We start from the raw sequence: 12,342 nt of genomic DNA, 5'->3' as shown, positions 1-12,342 counted from the left end.
TCTTGGCCTAGGCAACCTCACACACATCCCATGTCTGGCACATGTGCTTAACTTGGTCGTGCAGAGCTTTCTGAGGGACTATCCGGATCTTGATGCACTGTTGCACAAGGTCCGCATAGAGTGCGCTCACTTGCGGCGTTCCAGCACGGCAAGATCGCGCCTCGCTGCTCTGCAGCGACGATTTGGCCTTCCGGAACATCGCATCATATGTGACCTACCCACCCAGTGGAATTCAACGTTACATATGTTGGAGCGGTTGTGTGAGCAGCAGGCAGCAGTCATGGAGTACCAGCTGCATCAGGCGCAAACAAGTCGCACTGTGCGCCGTTCACACTTCAGCACCATTGAGTGGGCCTCTATGAAGGACATCTGCCTCGTTTTGCGTGCCTTCGATGAATCCACGCGGATGGCGAGTGCAGATGATGCACTAGTCAGCATGACTGTCCCCCTTATCTGCCTGCTTCAACAAACACTGCAAGCACTAAGGGATGAGGTTTCGGAAGAGGTGGAGGATGAGGAGTCCCAAATGCCATCTGCTTCTGGACAGTCTGCGCTACGTGTTTCCTCACAAAGGCCTAGGCAGGGGACACTTTGTGAGGAGGATGAGGAGGAGTCGATGGAGGAGGAAGACATCTCTCCAGAGGAGGGAGGTACACAAACCTCTACTCAGTATGTACAGCGAGGGTGGGGTGATGCAGAGCAGGCCGAGGTCACGCCTCAAACAGGGGACAGCGGTTCTTTGGCAGTTGGGAGTCTGCAGCACATGGTTGATTTCATGCTGCAGTGCCTGAGAAACGACCGCCGCATCGCCCACATTCTCGTCTCAGCTGATTATTGGGTGTACACCCTCCTAGATCCTCGCTACCGGGACAGCGTACAAAGGCTCATACCAACGTTGAACCGGGAGCATAAACTGCGGGAGTACGAAGAGTCACTGGTGCAGTCCATAATGTTTTCCATTCCACCCGACAGCATTGTTGCTAGTGCTTTACAAAGCAGCTCTGTGCGTCGAGGCAGTGGAGGAAACTCTGCACAAAGAGGGAGCAGAGGCAGCGCCGCAGCACAAGGCAAGACCACTATGGCCCAAATGTGGCAAAGTTTTGTGTGTCCACCACAATTGTCTACACCATCAGCGACGCCTCGAGTCAGCAGGAGGCAACGCTTCCGTCAGATGGTGTCAGACTACATGTCTTGCCCTGTCACTGTACTCCCAGATGGCTCTTCCCCCTTCAAGTTTTGGGTCTCTAAGCTGGATACATGGCCAGAGCTTAGCCAGTATGCATTGGAGGTGCTGGCTTGCCCTGCTGCCAGTGTATTATCGGAACGTGTCTTTAGTGCCGCAGGTGGTGTACTAACAGACCGTCGCACGCGACTAGCTTCCGATAATGTTGACCGGCTGACTTTTCTGAAAATGAACAAGGCCTGGATCTCCAAAGACTTTGCCATTCCTCTTACACACTAAATTAGTGGTTGGCAACTGTATCCAGGTCTGCTGGTGTGTTCATTTTTCTACCACCTGAACTATAATCCCTGTGCTTCAACACAGCCAGTTGTCGCTCAGATGTGTCGTCTGCACAGAGAAACACACTAGCTCCTGTGTTAGTGGGGTTCAGTAACGCCAGCTGATCCCCTGCTGTGTGGACGGCAAAGTCACCAGCTCCATCAACATTCAAACCACTACTGATTTTTAACCGTGCCCAACTTAGGTCTCTGGCTCCACTGTCTCTACTATTTCCCCTGACCTCCAACCCCGCCATCTACATCTCTGAAGTGGCGTCAGCACAATCTACACTTGTTCCTGTGTTCCTGTGGCTCAGTCCCATCAGTTTATCCCCTGATGTGTGTCCGGCAAGGTCTCCTGCTCTGTCCACATTCCCATAACCAGTAGTGGGAATGAGGACAGAGCTGGCGAACTTGCCGGACAAACATCAGGGGATCAACTGACGGGACTGAGCACCAGTAACACAGGAACAAGTGTAGATTGTGCTGACGCCACTTCAGAGATGTAGCTGGCGGGGTTGGAGGCCAGGGTAAATAGTAGAGACAGTGGAGCCAGAGGCCTAAGTGGAGCATGGTTAGAATCAGTAGTAGTCAATAACCTCCATAAAAACCGCTGCCCATTGGCCTCTGCATGCGGCATGTGTAATCCTGGGCTCCAACAGTGTCAGTTGGTGTTCAGAAGTGTCATCTCCACAGAGCCAAACACATTCGTTCAAGTGTTAGTGGGGTTCAGCACTGCCAGCTGTTCCCCTGCTGTGGAGATGGCAAGTCTCCTGCTGCCTTCACCTGCCAAAAGCAACAGGCCCCAGCCTGCTCCTCGCCTAATCCCGGGCTCCAACAGCGTCAATTGGTGTTCAGAAGTGTCATCTCCACAGAGCCAAACACATTCGTTCTAGTGTTAGTGGGGTTCAGCACTGCCAGCTGTTCCCCTGCTGTGGAGATGGCAAGTCTCCTGCTGCCTTCACCTGCCAAAAGCAACAGGCCCCAGCCTGCTCCTCGCCTAATCCTGGGCTCCAACAGCGTCAGTTGGTGTTCAAAAGTGTCATCTACACAGAGCCAAACACATTCGTTCGAGTGTTAGTGGGGTTCAGCACTGCCAGCTGTTCCCCTGCTGTGGAGATGGCAAGTCTCCTGCTGCCTTCACCTGCCAAAAGCAACAGGCCCCAGCCTGCTCCTCGCCTAATCCTGGGCTCCAACAGCGTCAGTTGGTGTTCAGAAGTGTCGTCTCCACAGAGCCAAACACATTCGCTCAAGTGTTAGTGGGGTTCAGCACTGCCAGCTGTTCCCCTGCTGTGGAGATGGCAAGTCTCCTGCTGCCTTCACCTGCCAAAAGCAACAGGCCTCAGCCTGCTCCTCGCCTAATCCTGGGCTCCAACAGCGTCAGTTGGTGTTCAGAAGTGTCGTCTCCACAGAGCCAAACACATTCGTTCAAGTGTTAGTGGGGTTCAGCACTGCCAGCTGTTCCCCTGCTGTGGAGATGGCAAGTCTCCTGCTGCCTTCACCTGCCAAAAGCAACAGGCCCCAGCCTGCTCCTCGCCTAATCCTGGGCTCCAACAGCGTCAGTTGGTGTTCAGAAGTGTCATCTCCACAGAGCCAAACACATTCGTTCGAGTGTTAGTGGGGTTCAGCACTGCCAGCTGTTCCCCTGCTGTGGAGATGGCAAGTCTCCTGCTGCCTTCACCTGCCAAAAGCAACAGGCCCCAGCCTGCTCCTCGCCTAATCCTGGGCTCCAACAGCGTCAGTTGGTGTTCAGAAGTGTCGTCTCCACAGAGCTAAACACATTCGTTCAAGTGTTAGTGGGGTTCAGCACTGCCAGCTGTTCCCCTGCTGTGGAGATGGCAAGTCTCCTGCTGCCTTCACCTGCCAAAAGCAACAGGCCCCAGCCTGCTCCTCGCCTAATCCCGGGCTCCAACAGCGTCAATTGGTGTTCAGAAGTGTCATCTCCACAGAGCCAAACACATTCGTTCTAGTGTTAGTGGGGTTCAGCACTGCCAGCTGTTCCCCTGCTGTGGAGATGGCAAGTCTCCTGCTGCCTTCACCTGCCAAAAGCAACAGGCCCCAGCCTGCTCCTCGCCTAATCCTGGGCTCCAACAGCGTCAGTTGGTGTTCAGAAGTGTCGTCTCCACAGAGCTAAACACATTCGTTCAAGTGTTAGTGGGGTTCAGCACTGCCAGCTGTTCCCCTGCTGTGGAGATGGCAAGTCTCCTGCTGCCTTCACCTGCCAAAAGCAACAGGCCCCAGCCTGCTCCTCGCCTAATCCCGGGCTCCAACAGCGTCAATTGGTGTTCAGAAGTGTCATCTCCACAGAGCCAAACACATTCGTTCTAGTGTTAGTGGGGTTCAGCACTGCCAGCTGTTCCCCTGCTGTGGAGATGGCAAGTCTCCTGCTGCCTTCACCTGCCAAAAGCAACAGGCCCCAGCCTGCTCCTCGCCTAATCCTGGGCTCCAACAGCGTCAGTTGGTGTTCAGAAGTGTCATCTACACAGAGCCAAACACATTCGTTCGAGTGTTAGTGGGGTTCAGCACTGCCAGCTGTTCCCCTGCTGTGGAGATGGCAAGTCTCCTGCTGCCTTCACCTGCCAAAAGCAACAGGCCCCAGCCTGCTCCTCGCCTAATCCTGGGCTCCAACAGCGTCAGTTGGTGTTCAGAAGTGTCGTCTCCACAGAGCCAAACACATTCGCTCAAGTGTTAGTGGGGTTCAGCACTGCCAGCTGTTCCCCTGCTGTGGAGATGGCAAGTCTCCTGCTGCCTTCACCTGCCAAAAGCAACAGGCCTCAGCCTGCTCCTCGCCTAATCCTGGGCTCCAACAGCGTCAGTTGGTGTTCAGAAGTGTCGTCTCCACAGAGCCAAACACATTCGTTCAAGTGTTAGTGGGGTTCAGCACTGCCAGCTGTTCCCCTGCTGTGGAGATGGCAAGTCTCCTGCTGCCTTCACCTGCCAAAAGCAACAGGCCCCAGCCTGCTCCTCGCCTAATCCTGGGCTCCAACAGCGTCAGTTGGTGTTCAGAAGTGTCATCTCCACAGAGCCAAACACATTCGTTCGAGTGTTAGTGGGGTTCAGCACTGCCAGCTGTTCCCCTGCTGTGGAGATGGCAAGTCTCCTGCTGCCTTCACCTGCCAAAAGCAACAGGCCCCAGCCTGCTCCTCGCCTAATCCTGGGCTCCAACAGCGTCAGTTGGTGTTCAGAAGTGTCGTCTCCACAGAGCTAAACACATTCGTTCAAGTGTTAGTGGGGTTCAGCACTGCCAGCTGTTCCCCTGCTGTGGAGATGGCAAGTCTCCTGCTGCCTTCACCTGCCAAAAGCAACAGGCCCCAGCCTGCTCCTCGCCTAATCCTGGGCTCCAACAGCGTCAGTTGGTGTTCAGAAGTGTCATCTCCACAGAGCCAAACACATTCGTTCGAGTGTTAGTGGGGTTCAGCACTGCCAGCTGTTCCCCTGTTGTGGAGATGGCAAGTCTCCTGCTGCCTTCACCTGCCAAAAGCAACAGGCCCCAGCCTGCTCCTCGCCTAATCCTGGGCTCCAACAGCGTCAGTTGGTGTTCAGAAGTGTCATCTCCACAGAGCCAAACACATTCGTTCTAGTGTTAGTGGGGTTCAGCACTGCCAGCTGTTCCCCTGCTGTGGAGATGGCAAGTCTCCTGCTGCCTTCACCTGCCAAAAGCAACAGGCCCCAGCCTGCTCCTCGCCTAATCCTGGGCTCCAACAGCGTCAGTTGGTGTTCAGAAGTGTCATCTCCACAGAGCCAAACACATTCGTTCGAGTGTTAGTGGGGTTCAGCACTGCCAGCTGTTCCCCTGTTGTGGAGATGGCAAGTCTCCTGCTGCCTTGACCTGCCAAAAGCAACAGGCCCCAGCCTGCTCCTCGCCTAATCCTGGGCTCCAACAGCGTCAGTTGGTGTTCAGAAGTGTCATCTCCATAGAGCCAAACACATTCGTTCTAGTGTTAGTGGGGTTCAGCACTGCCAGCTGTTCCCCTGCTGTGGAGATGGCAAGTCTCCTGCTGCCTTCACCTGCCAAAAGCAACAGGCCCCAGCCTGCTCCTTGCCTAATCCTGGGCTCCAACAGCGTCAGTTGGTGTTCAGAAGTGTCGTCTCCACAGAGCCAAACACATTCGTTCGAGTGTTAGTGGGGTTCAGCACTGCCAGCTGTTCCCCTGCTGTGGAGATGGCAGTCTCTCCTGCTGTTTCCGCATTCCAAAGACAGTAGGCCTCTGCCTACACCCTCCTATTTCCTGGGCTTCAACACAGCCAGTTGTAGCTCGGAAGTGCCGTCCACACGGAAAGAGACACTTGCTCCCGTGTCTCAGTGGGGTTCAGTAACGTCAGCTGATCCCCTGCTGTGTGGATGGCAGTCTCTCCTGCTGTCTCCACATTCCAAATACAGTAGGCCTCTGCCTACACCCTCCTATTTCCTGGGCTTCAACACAGCCAGTTGTAGCTCGGAAGTGCCGTCCACACGGAAAGAGACACTTGCTCCCGTGTCTCAGTGGGGTTCAGTAACGTCAGCTGATCCCCTGCTGTGTGAATGGCAGTCTCTCCTGCTGTCTCCACATTCCAAATACAGTAGGCCTCTGCCTACACCCTCCTATTTCCTGGGCTTCAACACAGCCAGTTGTAGCTCGGAAGTGCCGTCCACACGGAAAGAGACACTTGCTCCCGTGTCTCAGTGGGGTTCAGTAACGTCAGCTGATCCCCTGCTGTGTGGATGGCAGTCTCTCCTGCTGTCTCCACATTCCAAATACAGTAGGCCTCTGCCTACACCCTCCTATTTCCTGGGCTTCAACACAGCCAGTTGTAGCTCGGAAGTGCCGTCCACACGGAAAGAGACACTTGCTCCCGTGTCTCAGTGGGGTTCAGTAACGTCAGCTGATCCCCTGCTGTGTGGATGGCAGTCTCTCCTGCTGTCTCCACATTCCAAATACAGTAGGCCTCTGCCTACACCCTCCTATTTCCTGGGCTTCAACACAGTCAGTTGTAGCTCGGAAGTGCCATCCACACGGAAAGAGACACTTGCTCCCGTGTCTCAGTGGGGTTCAGTAACGTCAGCTGATCCCCTGCTGTGTGGATGGCAGTCTCTCCTGCTGTCTCCACATTCCAAATACAGTAGGCCTCTGCCTACACCCTCCTATTTCCTGGGCTTCAACACAGCCAGTTGTAGCTCGGAAGTGCCGTCCACACGGAAAGAGACACTTGCTCCCGTGTCTCAGTGGGGTTCAGTAACGTCAGCTGATCCCCTGCTGTGTGGATGGCAGTCTCTCCTGCTGTCTCCACATTCCAAATACAGTAGGCCTCTGCCTACACCCTCCTATTTCCTGGGCTTCAACACAGCCAGTTGTAGCTCGGAAGTGCCGTCCACACGGAAAGAGACACTTGCTCCCGTGTCTCAGTGGGGTTCAGTAACGTCAGCTGATCCCCTGCTGTGTGGATGGCAGTCTCTCCTACTGTCTCCACATTCCAAATACAGTAGGCCTCTGCCTACACCCTCCTATTTCCTGGGCTTCAACACAGCCAGTTGTAGCTCGGAAGTGCCGTCCACACGGAAAGAGACACTTGCTCCCGTGTCTCAGTGGGGTTCAGTAACGTCAGCTGATCCACTGCTGTGTGGATGGCAGTCTCTCCTGCTGTCTCCACATTCCAAATACAGTAGGCCTCTGCCTACACCCTCCTATTTCCTGGGCTTCAACACAGCCAGTTGTAGCTCGGAAGTGCCGTCCACACGGAAAGAGACTCTTGCTCCCGTGTCTCAGTGGGGTTCAGTAACGTCAGCTGATCCCCTGCTGTGTGGATGGCAGTCTCTCCTGCTGTCACCACATTCCAAATACAGTAGGCCTCTGCCTACACCCTCCTATTTCCTGGGCTTCAACACAGCCAGTTGTAGCTCGGAAGTGCCATCCACACGGAAAGAGACACTTGCTCCCGTGTCTCAGTGGGGTTCAGTAACGTCAGCTGATCCCCTGCTGTGTGGATGGCAAAGTCTCCTGCTGCCTACACAGTCGTACTACTACTGATTTTTAACCGTGCTCCAATTAGGCCTGTGGCTCCACTGTCTCTCGTATTTCCCCTGTCCTCCAACCCCGCCAGTTACAGCTCCGAAGTGGCGTCTGCACAATCCACACTTGTTCCTGTGTTACAGGTGTTCAGTCCGGTCAGTTAATCCCCTGATGTGTGTCCGGCAATGTCGCCTGCTCTGTCCACATTCCCATAACTAGTTATGGGAATGTGGACAGAGCAGGCGACATTGCCGGAAACACATCAGGGGATTAACTGACCGGACTGAACACCTGTAACACAGGAACAAGTGTGGATTGTGCAGACGCCACTTCAGAGCTGTAACTGGCGGGGTTGGAGGACAGGGGAAATACGAATATCAGTGAAGCCACAGGCCTAAGTGGAGCTTGGTTAAAATTAGTAGAAGTCTACAACCGATCTTAAAATTTCTTCAATGCAGCCTCAGCCTGCTCAGTGCTTGTCCCTGGGCTTCAACACAGCCAGTTGTTGCTCGGAAGTGCCGTCTTCACAGAGTAAAACACTAGCTCCTGTGTTTGTGGGGTTCAGTAACGTCAGCTGTTCCCCTGCTGTTTTGATGGCAATCTGTCCTGCTGCCTCGCAATTGACAGCACATCAGGCCTCAGCCTGCTAAGTGCTTGTCCCTGGGCTCCAACATCGCCAGTTGCTGCTCATAACTGACTTTGGCACGGGTACTCCCTCCTGCCCAGCTTGGTTCCAGCCCTGCCTGCTGTTTCTGGGAAGTGTCAATGTCAGTTTGCCACCCCAAGTTGCCATATCGTGTTGCGGTTGGGTTAGCCGAGGCTAGGGTGCCAGCAATTTAGGTGCTTCCTATGTGGACTGCGGGTTCTGGTAAGAAAGGCTTGTTCCGTAGTGCCAGTAGGACAAGCACCCCTGTAGGACTGTGTGATTCGGTAACTGCGGCCAGCTTGCGGCATGCCAACTTTGCTTTTCAGGGGTAACTTCAGCTGCCCCTCCGGGTTCCAGCACCGTCAGCTGGTTCTCGTCAGAGCCTTTGGCCTAGGTGCCTCCATCTCGGTATCCGAGTTCCGGCAACGTCTGCTGGTCCTTGGTAGTGCTTTGTAGCACAGGTACCTCCTGCTTAGTAACCGGGTTCCAGCACCGTCAGCTGGTCCTCGGTTGTGCCATTGGCTCTTATTCCTTCTGCTGCCCCTCCGGGTGCCAGCACTGTCAGCTGGTCCTCGCTATTTCCATTTGCTCTTGCAGCTTATGCTACCCCTCCGGGTTCCAGCACCGTCAGCTGGTTCTCGTCAGAGCCTTTGGCCTAGGTGCCTCCATCTCGGTATCTGAGTTCCGGCAACGTCTGCTGGTCCTTGGTAGTGCTTTGTAGCACAGGTACCTCCTGCTTAGTAACCGGGTTCCAGCACCGTCAGCTGGTCCTCGGTAGTGCCATTGGCTCTTGTTCCTTCTGCTGCCCCTCCGGGTGCCAGTACCGTCAGCTGGTTCAAGAGGACAAAGAACAGGAAGACAACCACCAAGATGCAGAACAACAAGAGAGAGAAGACAAAGAAGCATAAAAAAACAAAGCAGAAGAACATTAAGCATAAGACTAATACTCTGAGCAAATGATATTATCTTATTTATAAGCAGAAGAAGACTAAGCAGTGTATGGGGGTGAGTCCGTTCCTCCTCGTGGTGCCCCTGGAAAAGGCCTGCTTCTGCAGGCCAAACTGAACGCGGACAAATCCTGTTGTAAATCTTTTGTGACAGGCAGAACGGAAGGTGTAAACTTCTAACTTTTCTAGATAACAACTACAGGAATGCCTGACACAAACAAGAATATGATGAAGAAGAATAGGAAGAAGATGAAGAAGTTGAATATGTAGAATAATAATTGTTGAATAAGAAGAATATGAAGAATGTAAGAAAAGGAAGAAGAAGAAGAAGAATGTAAAAAAAGGAAGTAGAAGAATTTAAAAAAAGGAAGAAGAAGAAGAATGTAAAAAAAGGAATAATAATAAGAAGAAGAAGGTAAAAAAAGGAAGAAGAATAAGAAAGAAGAAGAAAGAAGAAAGAAGAAGAAGACATACATGTCTGGCAAAATATAAATGAGGCTAACATAGTCAATATCTTTGTAACTCCTAACGTCTTTAAAAAAAAAGTTTAATTCCTGCTATTCCATTTGATTGGGCTAAACCTCTATGGCTTTAATGTCTCCTCCACCTCCCACAATACATTCTACATTATTCTTAGTTGTTTTTCTTCATGTAGAATTAACCTACAGGGAAAGAAAGGTTTTTTTTTAATTCCGATATTTTGGCCCCATTGACTTGCATTGGTTCCCGGTATCGGAATCGGCAATACCGATACTTTTTTTTAAGATCGGCCGATCCATTCCGATCCGATATTTTCAAGTATCGGCTGGTATCGCTCAACTCTAGTGCTGAAGTGATATCATAAGTTCCTTGTCTGTAGAAATATACCTTTCAGCTGCTGTCTTCTATTCTCAGTGACTTCCCAGTCATCTTCTCTTGTTTGTGACCTGCCGGATGGCTCCAGTGTTTGTTGGGCGAACCGAAGGCCATTTCTCAATGTAAATCTGAGAGCCAGAAGGACTGCCATAATGAGTCTCTCATAGACATTGAGAACTTGGAACCCCTTTACATCTGACATCCAGTCAAGCAGAAGCTGTGGCCAAAAGATGACAGAGCGGGACCAAAGTGGTGCAGGAAGGTAAGTATTATACTAGGAGCAGGGAACTTACATTCTCGATACCACTCCAGTGGTGAAATTAAAAAAAAACAGCTGGAGTGATGATTTCAAAAATATGTTAACCATGAAAAATGGTTAAAAACGATATCTTTTTTTCTGAGGACACAATTTCTTTAAGGCCAGGATCACACATGCAAGAGACACGGCCGAGTCTCACATACAATACATGGAGCTGCACGCTCCGCACCTGAGTGCTGGCGGCAGTGCCAGGTATTAACATACGAGACTTGGCCGTGTTTCTTGCATGTGTGATCTCGGCCTAATAATGAATTTCCTTACCTGTATTACACTTGCCCATACACAGCAATGATTCACCTTATGTGTTATTTTTTTCTATATACAGTGCCATTACAGAAATAAATAGTGGCATAGCAATGCCACTCCTGGTTCCTCAGTGGGAACAAATACCCATCAGACACATGTGCAGGCACCAGTATATAAATGGCATAAGGTAGCAGGGGTATGTTACAGTTTTTTCATTGGGACCCAGAAGCCTAAGATACGCCAATGGAGAAAATTAATAATGCCTGCCTGATAAGGGTTCATTAGTGAGATATACTGTGAGATATTAAGTTTAATTGGAAACCTCAATAAAGTCGCTGCATTAATCAATTTATATAATAAAGAACTTGCAGACTTTGATGCAAATCAAGACTTTCGGAGGTAACTCCTTAAGGAGTAAGAATGTGTTCATGCACAGTTTATTTTGATTTTATATTGATTGACTAATGTGGTACTGTAAATGCAGAATTATTGATGTGGATGAATATGATGGAATTGAATCTGCGTGATAGACATATTAATGGGTGATGATTTTTTCAAACTGCATGGTGATTTTTTTTTAAAAAGGAAAAATTTAATTTAACAAAGTTCTGACGGCAAATTACTTTTTTCTGGTACGTTATCACTTTATCTACTTGGATAATTTTACATTTTGTAAGGATATAAATATCTAACAAACTTTTCACAAGAGGAAGCAATGCCATAATAATCTGAAGGGGTGCAAGTAATTTCACATTGCCACTTATACCTGCTAAGAGCACCCCAAACAGAGTTGTTTAGGCTTAATGAGAACCTATCACTAAAATTTGTATTACCCATATACAGCATACTCGAGTATAAGCCGATCTGAGTATAAGCCGAGGCTCCTAATTTTGACACAAAAAACTGGGAAAACTTATTGACTCAAGTATAAGCCTAGGGTGGGAAATGCAGCAGCTACTGGTAAATTTCAAAAATAAAAATAGATACCAATAAAAGTAAAATTAATTGAGACATCAGTAGGTTAAATGTTTTTGAATTCCATTTTGAATCAGGAGCCCCATATAATGCTCCATACAGTTCATGATGGCCCCATAAGATGCTCCATACAAAATACAACCTATATAATTCGCCATAAAGTTCATGTTGGGCCCCATAAGATGCTCCATACAAAAATATGACCCATATAATGATGCATAAAAGGTTAATGATGGCCCCATAAAATGCTCCATAGAATAATATGCCCCATATAATGCTGCATAAAAGGTTAATGATGGCCCCATAAGTTGTTCATATATAATGCTGCTTCTGCAATAAAAAAAAAATAATGACAAACTCACCTCTTGTCACTGGGGGCCAGGTGCCGGTATCCTGAGCAGATGGGGACACGAGAGCGGTATGGGAGCCAGGTGCCGGTGTCGCCGCTGGCTCAGGCCCCTGCACTTGTTATATTCACCTGTCCCCATTCCATCGCCACGTGCGCTATGTCTTCCAGCTCTCTTCAGTGACTGTTCAGGCAGAGGGCGATCACTAAACACGTCATCGCACCCTCTGACCTGAAAATCACAGCCAGAGGACGCAGAAGACAGTGGCGCGCGGAGGTGGAACGGGGACAGGTGAATATAGCAAGTGCCGGGGCCCTGAGCCAGCGCCAACACTGGCACCTGGCCCCATAGCGTGCCGGTGTCCCAGCCTGCTCAGGATACTGTCACTTGTCCCGCTGCCAATGCTAACCCTGTCAGCAGCCACCGGGACACAGAAAGAGGCTGCAGGGGAATGCGCAGAAGATCCGGAGATGCCGGGGACCTCCACTCTGCATCAGTGAAGAAGTAAGTGGGAACTGTG

This window comes from Dendrobates tinctorius, unplaced genomic scaffold (genome assembly GCF_039654945.1).
Source record: "Dendrobates tinctorius isolate UK_male_01 unplaced genomic scaffold, ASM3965494v1 ptg000024l, whole genome shotgun sequence".
Classification (NCBI taxonomy): Eukaryota; Metazoa; Chordata; class Amphibia; order Anura; family Dendrobatidae; genus Dendrobates; species Dendrobates tinctorius.
This window is presented reverse-complemented; position numbering follows the sequence as displayed.